The sequence below is a fragment of the Pinus tabuliformis genome, chromosome 8 (genome assembly GCF_031772625.1).
Source record: "Pinus tabuliformis cultivar Carrire ecotype Pingquan chromosome 8, CPIR1, whole genome shotgun sequence".
Classification (NCBI taxonomy): domain Eukaryota; kingdom Viridiplantae; phylum Streptophyta; class Pinopsida; order Pinales; family Pinaceae; genus Pinus; species Pinus tabuliformis.
In genome coordinates this window covers 1,984,588,383-1,984,597,039 of record NC_142294.1, presented here as the reverse complement: position 1 = coordinate 1,984,597,039, position 8,657 = coordinate 1,984,588,383, and positions in this window count along the sequence as shown.

The following is an 8,657-nucleotide window of genomic DNA, read 5'->3' as shown; positions in this document are numbered from 1 at the left end:
TCATCACCATTTTAGAAATATTGTAGCATTCAATTTTCTTGGCCTGGGGGGCAGACCCAAATCAACGCTCATCGAGTCTTTGGATAGATAGGTGTAAGGAATATAGTACCTCTTCATATCCTTGGTTGCATGTACGTTCTACAGACGAAGGAATAATTCAGTCAATGATGATAGGAGAGCCACCATGGGAAAATCACCACCATCGTTCCCATCTTCCACATTACCACGAAGATTATTCCAACAACCTTAATCATCCTTCAGTTTTTGATTTTCTATCAAATACTGTAAATGTGTTGGATACCGAGGACGGTTCTTACCTCGTGTCTACCTCGTTAAAAAATGAAACAAGGAGTCATGAGGATAGTTCTTTTACTGTGTCAACCTCATTAAAAAATGAAACAACTCCCTTTCCAAATCGAGTCTTTGATTATGATCTCGTAAATTCAAAGTCGAGTCTTTCGAAGAGCTCGAAGGTAAACCTTCATTCCAACCACCGAGATGAATGCAATGAAGCCTGGGGGGCATGCACCTCGATTTGCGTTATTATGCTGGGGGCATGCAAACTTATCATGAGCAGTGTTACCGCAGGGTTCAAGCTCGTTAAAAAATAAACCCGCCTCAAGCAGTTTTAACGCAGAATTCAAGCTCGTTAAAAAATAAACATAATCAATGAGAAAATGTTCGCTAGATTTTAAGCTCATTAAAAATGAACCAATTTCTGGTAAATAACCATCGTGAATGTATTATCACTAGCATTTGAAGCCTTGGTCGTGTTCTCATCACCACATCCAATCTGTATTGGCTGATCATTCATCTCCATTTGATTGTTTACCCTTTTTGAGGAACAGCTGCAAAGAGTGATCCTGTTAGCCATCCTTGTGACACTACTGTGATTGGAAAATTCCAAACCTTACCTGGAATCAGCTGCTACCTGAATTTATCACTCGTTCCTCAAAAAATGAGTCTCCTTTAAGCTCTTTTCAACTGACTTGTAAAATATGAAAAGATTGCTGAGAAATTAGCCTCTCCAGCTCGTTAAAGGGACCGGAAGTGCTATCCCTCCTTTAGATTTTAATCTTTTTGGACTTGAGGGATCATTACACAAAAAGATCAAGCGCTTGTATTGTTCGGCTCGTTAAAAGTATTGAAACTTCATCCCTTTTGTATTGTTTTATACTTTTTCGGACTCAAGGGATTATATGAAAAAAAAAGGATTATTGGAGTTTTATTTACGTCCATTTTTCAAACTCTCTAAAATTGAAAAGGACCAAGTTATCCTTTTCGTTAAACTCCTTAAAACCGAATAGCGACAAACTTGTCCATACAGACAAGAACGAGTTTCACTATCGCTAGGCTCGTTAAAACATAGCGATGGGTTTGCCCGAAGGGAAAAATATAGAACAAGCATATGTTATCCTCCTCAAGCTTGACAAAAATAAAGAGATACTGGTCAGCAATGACTGGGGAAAAATTGGGAAGGAAACTTGAAAAAACTTTATTGGTAGCAAGTCGCTCTTGAACATGACACTTTCACTGCGCATTCGAGTCGGGTTGGGTTGTTCCGTTCACTGGTCATATCACCATGGGTCCATCACACCATCCATATTTGGGGTTAACACTACCAATCCATCATTTCAGTGTCGTTGATATGTTCAAGAGAAGTCGCTCAGAGAATTCACCTGTGTCTCACCCACTGCAATACATTTACACTCCATTCGTTCATGACCGCCACCCTGAACCTTATATCACCAGATCATTTTCACCTCCATTAAAATCATTTTCTCCGTTCCGTGTCATTCATGTGGGATTCACTAAGGCCCTCCTATGACAGATCGCTTGTTGTCGACATCAGCTCATTATCCAAGAAGTCGATCTAGGAACAACCCTTTCAGTACTTTGAAGCTTGCATGCCTCAATGGCAAGTTTCTCACTTCCGGCGACAGGTTTACATCAATGGCCTTCGACCGAAAGATTTTGTGTGGTGTTCGACACCAAGTCCCTTATTCACACCACGTGAATTGTACTGCAGTACCTTGAGGGTTATCATCATTATCGGTGATTCCTCTCGCACCTGTTAACAACTTACATCATTGGCCAGTAATCAGGCGATGTCTTTCCATGTTCAACTCCAGAACATCTCTCACATGGATCGACTTGTAATTTGAGTGAAGATTGAACGAGATTGAAGACCCCAGATCTAGTTTCATCCATCTGGGCTGTGGTATATATTCAGGAAAATAAAGACATCAAATGTACATCATTGCTGCACAAATAATCATCCAATCCAAGGGATGATGGCTCTACCAGAATCATCAGTCTGCACACAGACGATTGTCTGTCTTATGTACATGAAAATGAATTCATAAATCTGAGAATGGGAATGCCTGCCTCAGCTAGATCATGAAAATGTTATGAAGATAATGTGTTTTATTGTATCTTATTACAGGTTTCCTTCTAGCGCGAAAAAACTTCGGATCCTCATGATAAAGCATTTCACCCGACATCAAAAGATTAATGACCTCATGCTTTAGGGGGAAACTGTTATAGAAATTTTTGGGCACTGCAACCCCAATCATAAATGTCCATAAACCAAGGGCTTCTAAGTCCCTAAAAGTGTTGTTCCATCCCCTAAAAGAACAAGGTCAGCTAATTACATCATCTCCCAGAAGTTCTCCATGAAAAACTACTCAGAACAGGTCAAAACTGGACCATCTCACCTGCTCCATGGTCAAAGTATGATGCATCCCACCTAATGCACATGGGAGGTGCTATGCATACTGAAAATCCCTTCTATAGGGTGTGATGGACGAGAATAGACAAGTGGCAGAGATAGTTTGCGAGGTGGATGATCATGGTATCTTCCAGAAACTTATCCTGTGACACTTGCCTCTCAGAATTGCCCAAGGATGAGTAAGAGATCAATAAGATCTCCAAGTGGAATCAAGAACTATTAGAGAGAAGACAAAAATCAAAAACCCAGAGCTGACTCACACCTCTGCAAATATCTATATATTGATCTCTCATCCCAGAGATCCAGAGGTTGGAGGCTGGAATTTTGTATCTTGTAAGGAAGTGCTACTGGTTTCTTGGTGCAATATCATAGTGTTGGGTGATCTAAGCTTTTCATGAGGTGAAGAAGGGCTTTCTTGCTGAGAGGATGATGCTGGGTCAGAACAATTGGTTGTAATCCTCTTTGCTCTTTCTTGATTATCAATAAAGCTATTCAAGTTTTCCTCCACATTTTTGTATGATTGATGTTATATGCATTTGTGTGGTCAATATATATCTGGTCCTATATTGTTTATGATAATAGATCTATGTTCTTGGATAGTGTTATGCTGCTTTGATTCTACAGGTGCTCTTTGAAGCTGGGTAGACGAGGAAGCGAGTGGAAAAGATCTATCAGAAGGGAGAGGAATCGAGCAAGGAACCAAGCACAAGACAGAGGTTGGTCTCCTTATTCCCTCTTATATATTTCTCATAAAGAAAAACGAAAGTAGTTTTAGTTTGTTTGTTTCTAAGGTAGCTACCAGCCTTAGTGGGACTAGCAGCTCTCCATAGACACTAGATTTCTTGATAACACCCGTGTTCCATATGCAAGTGCAGTTGGTAGCTTGATGTATGCAATGGTCTATACTAGACCAGACATTGCACATGCAGTGGGAGTATTGAGCAGGTTTATGTCAAAACCAGGAAAGGAGCATTGCACAACAGTGAAGTGGGCTTTCAGGTATTTGTGTGGCACTAGTGATTATGGTTTGTGTTACCAAGGAAGACCAGGATTGGACAGAGTGTTGGATATTCGTGGCTTTGTTGAAGCAGACTGGGCTGGAGATCTGGATCAGAGAAGATCTACAAGTGGGTATGTGTTTAACCTATTTGGAGGTGCAGTCAGTTGGATGAGTAAGAAACAATCTGTAGTGGCACTATCAAATACAGAGGCAAAATACATGGCAGCCACTCATGCAAGCACGGAAGCAGTTTGGTTGCAGAGATTATGTTCAAGTATGTGGTTAGTATATGGAGCTATAAGGATAGACTGTGACAACCAAAGTGCAATTTTCTTGGCAAAGAACCCCGCATATTATTCAAAGACAAAGCACATTGATTTTCAGTATCACTTTCTGAGGGATATGATAGAAGACAAAAAGGTGTTGCTGGTAAAGGTGGACACTTTGAAGAATACTGCAGATGCATTGACAAAATCTGTGAGCTCTTAGAATTTCTCTTGGTGTAGAGAGACAATGGGCATTTCAGGGCTGGAAAAATGACTAATATCTCTTGTGTCCCCCTATGGAAAGAAAACAACAAGTGAGAGAATGTTGGGTTGTGTTATATTCTTTCCATGACTAGCCCGCGTAGTTAATTAGAGGATTAGAGGGGGGGCGGAGCCCCCCTTCGTTGCACCGATTGTGTAGCGGGGGGGAGGGTCACAAGGGGTTTGAGGCATACCCATTACCCCACGTTATCGGGTCCAGAGCAGCGCCCCGAAAAATTTTGGTTTTGTACCCTATGTTAGGTTGGGTGGACCCACCTATGGTTTTGTGCATGATTTTCGCACATGTTTTTGGACGCGAAGGTTTTCGGTCCATGTAATTTGACACGATGCTTTTCGGTCCATGGCATTGGATGCTTCGGCGTGTATAAATATGTATTATAAAATTGAAAGGAATATAATGAAAAATCAAGCTGGTAGTCCCAGTTTTGGGATCCACGGGAAAATATCTGTGTATATGTGTTTTATCTGTTATGCTCTTGCATTGTTTATTTTCTGTGTTTTAGAATTCGTATGCAGGTAATTTCTATACAGGAGTAAAACCTACACAGAGGCCTTCGGGGTTTCTTGAGTTGCAGAGGAGCTAGGAGATGTCTTGTCCTTTTTCTTTAGGGCAATGATATAACAAAGTTTTAATGCTTGGATGGTAGAAAAATGCAGAGGTATGCTGAGAGGAGGCTTACAGTTACAGGTTCAGATCGACAAATAATTTATAGAAAAGAACATAGAAAAGAAACATTGAAAGAGCAGTAGAAGAAAGTCAAATGTAATGGGGGAAATCGATATTTAACAATGATTTAAGACTACTGTTACAGTAGAGGCTGTCATTGATTGGCTAATCAGGAAATTAATGCATTAATGGGAAGGAAGAGCAGTAATGGGAGGGCATTAATGGAGGCAAAAAATATGAGGGAATTGTTAGGAGATATTAGGTGAGGGCACATGGCATGGAGTCATTGGAGGAGGATGGGGCTGGAGGAGTGACCATTGGCGCGGTATCAGGAAGTGCGGGAGTATGGATGGTGGATTTCGGAGGGGGGCAGGTAGTGGTAAGTGTTTTGGAGAGAGGGGGGAATGGAACATTGAGGAGGTGACACTTAGGTTAGGGGCCATGCAGGAAAAACCGTTTTTAGCACCCCCCCCGCCCCGCCCCCCCACCATTATCTCATTTCGTGGTGAGGAGGTGTTAAGAGATTCCCCATGATGTGGGCAGGGAGGCCAATGACTGTTGATCTTTGCTCAAACTTTAACACTTTTCAACAATACATTTTTTCACATATTACTTTGGATAAAAGCATAAAACATATCTATTTACAAATGAATTAATCAACCTTTTAACAAGATAATTAGATCCTAATGAAATATTAATCTAACTAGGGCGCGTTTAGACTAACTTCCCTTTAAAAAACTATTTAACTAATCTAAAGCTAATATAATATAACTTTTTAGGCTAATTTTTAAGCAGATTAGGCCTTTTATTTGTCCTAATCTATCCTAATTTCTAATTTTCAACCAAGATTAAGCTATTTGGTTGAATTTATTCTCTAGTCTAGAACAAAAATTTTAATGATATGATCAAGATTAAACCGTTTGATTCAGATAAGAAGAAAGGGTTGTGGCATAAAAACAAGCTGCATAGAGACATTCATTTATTACAAATGGAATTTATTCATGAAGTAGCATCAAAACAAGCACACTTATACAAATATTTTGATTTTATTTTGATGGGGTTTTATTTCATCTCTTTTTTTATTTTCTATTTTTTCATATTTTCAGTTTTTCTTTATTTTTTTTATACACTATTTTATAAAATAACAACTAACTTGTAAAAAAGAAAGCATGTTACAACATCAGCTCCAACTAGAGACATCATTCTATCCATCTGTTTCAAGAACCCCAGCACCCAATCTTCAATACAAATCAAAAACCCCTTGAACATTAAGAACTAGGATAAAATTCTAGCAAACAAAGCTAAATAATATAGATAGAGCCCTCTCTAAGCCTAGGTTGTCTAGAGCCTATGCTCCAAAAGTGGTTTTTGGTTACCTCGGTGATCTCTTTATTTAACCTTGGGAAATTACTGAGTGATAATAGGGCCTTCAACTATAATTCTGTAATCTATAGGTTTAGCTCCAGCTGAATCCTAGCCATCTCTATGCAAGCGTCGTGCACCCCTATTTCAAGCTTGTGGACATGCACCGCAACTGGTTCTTCCTCAAGAATGGCCAACTCCGGGACCATGCAGCATGCCTCCTCCATGACCTGAATTAATCCTCTGCTTGCTGATTACCTGCAAAGCGCGATGTTCGTGGGCCCTCAGCTCCGTGATCACTCCATCTTGCAATAGGTGAAGCGCCTTGCCAGGGACCACTCCCAAGTTCAACTCCACTCCCTTGAGGGTGTTGACAATGGGTCTGTTACCTTCATTCTCCTTGGTCAATGATCAATCTGGCAGCACTATCGTGCTAGAGACCTTCACGCGTAGCATCTCGGCAGCTTCTGAAGTGTCGATAACGAGGTTTGTGGACAACATGCCAGCATGTATTGCGTGGGTCTATAGCTCTTGTAGACCTGTCTCGATGGCTCCTAATAGTAGCTGCTACTACTGTTCAAACTGCTGTAGGGTCTTCGCAGTGACATCCCACTCTGTGTCTCCAATGTCGTGCAAATCGCCCTCTGTGAGGTTGATTGGGTCCAACGACGTCTTAGTGGCCTTTGATTTCTTCCTCGACCCTCCTTTCTCTTGTTCCCTTGGACGCTTGATGCAGGAAGACATCTCCCACAAGTCCGTGTCATGCTACTTTGTTTGCTTGTCTGTTTCCTCCTCAGTATCGGGCGAAGGCAACCTCGCGCCTTTGTGAGAGCCCCACTCTATTCCGCCTGTCTGCTTTTTTGTCTACTGGGCGATATCGCGCTCCACCTGGGCCTTGTCAGTGACCTTCTTCTTCCTATTCTCGGCCGATTGCGCCATATTGAGCTTGGCCTCCTCCTTCTTGCATTGCGTGGAAGACTCGCTCGCTCCCACCACCAAGTTTGATGTAGTGTGCCACTCTTCCAGCCAGTGATAAAGTACTGCATCAATGGAGTCATCCGTTGCTAAGTAAGGCAAGTCATACCATGTCTGCGCAGGGTCCTTCCATGCCCTGATCGACACATGGTGGAAGTCTTCCTTGAACTCCGCATACCCTTGTAGTTTGGACAAAACAGTAGGCAATAACTATGATTTGGATAGCCATGCGGATGTTCATCTCCATCAAGATCCAGAAGATCTTGTTATCCTTGATGCGCTGATCATCCTTGGTCACCCACAGAGAAGCATAATTCACTGCTTCTGGTAGGTCCAGTGCAACTGAGGGGAATTGACTATCATCCATCAGCTCCCACTCTACCAATACAATAGACAGCAAGAGCCACGCATATTGAAAAGGCTTGCTGAGCTCCTGTGCTTTGCGACAGTTCGTAAGGAACTCACCATAGAGATAGTGCGCCAAATTGAACTGGAATCCTTCGGGGCATTGGGCTAGAAGAGCAATGACTGGTGCTGACACTTCATCTGCATGGAACTTCCTCATAACCTTTCCTGCCAAGATCTGTGTGGCCACTTTGACTGCAGGGTCATTAATACTTGAGATGGCATAGCCTCACGGTTTCTTTACAAGCTTAAATTTCTCCTTCATGCCCTTCGCGAGGGCTTGCTCGCCACCTTTTCTGTCAAACATCATGGCCAGATTTTCTCCTGTGTAGGGCAGCCGTGTGATCCTATGGATCAATCTATCAGTGATGGGTATTGGCTCCTGCAGCCATAGAAACCCATCGTACACCAAGCATAGCAGCTGCTTGATGACCAACACTATAATGGGGGTGCAGTTCTGGTGTGCCACCCATAGCAGGTTGAGCAGACCTGCCTTGTCTACTGCCCTAAGCCACTTCCGCGGTTCCAATGTGGTCATCCCGGTGGTTGTGTCGATAATGCGACACATCAGATACTCGATTGCCAAGTTCGGGAACTTCTGATGGTTAGCTAAGTCCCAATATTCCAGCTTTAATAGAGGAACCTACCCCAAGCATGGTCCTTCAAAGACAATCTTGTCCAGAATTAGAGGGGTTTGCAAGGGGACCTTGCTCTCATCAATGTCCTTCGACACCTTGGTCTTGCCCTTGCATGGAGGGACGTACTCAGGCAATTGAGTGATAGGGTCAGCACCCTGGACTTCAACTTCCTCCACATCTATCCCCAAGTCCTCATCATCCATTGGGATGTCTTCAATTTCTTCCTCCTCCAGCTCTATGTTAATGGCTTTGCCCTTTTCTTGTGTGGTGGGTCTGTCCTTCGGTGGGTTCCTTCTCAGCGACGTGCACATCAGTATTGCAGGCTTCTTTC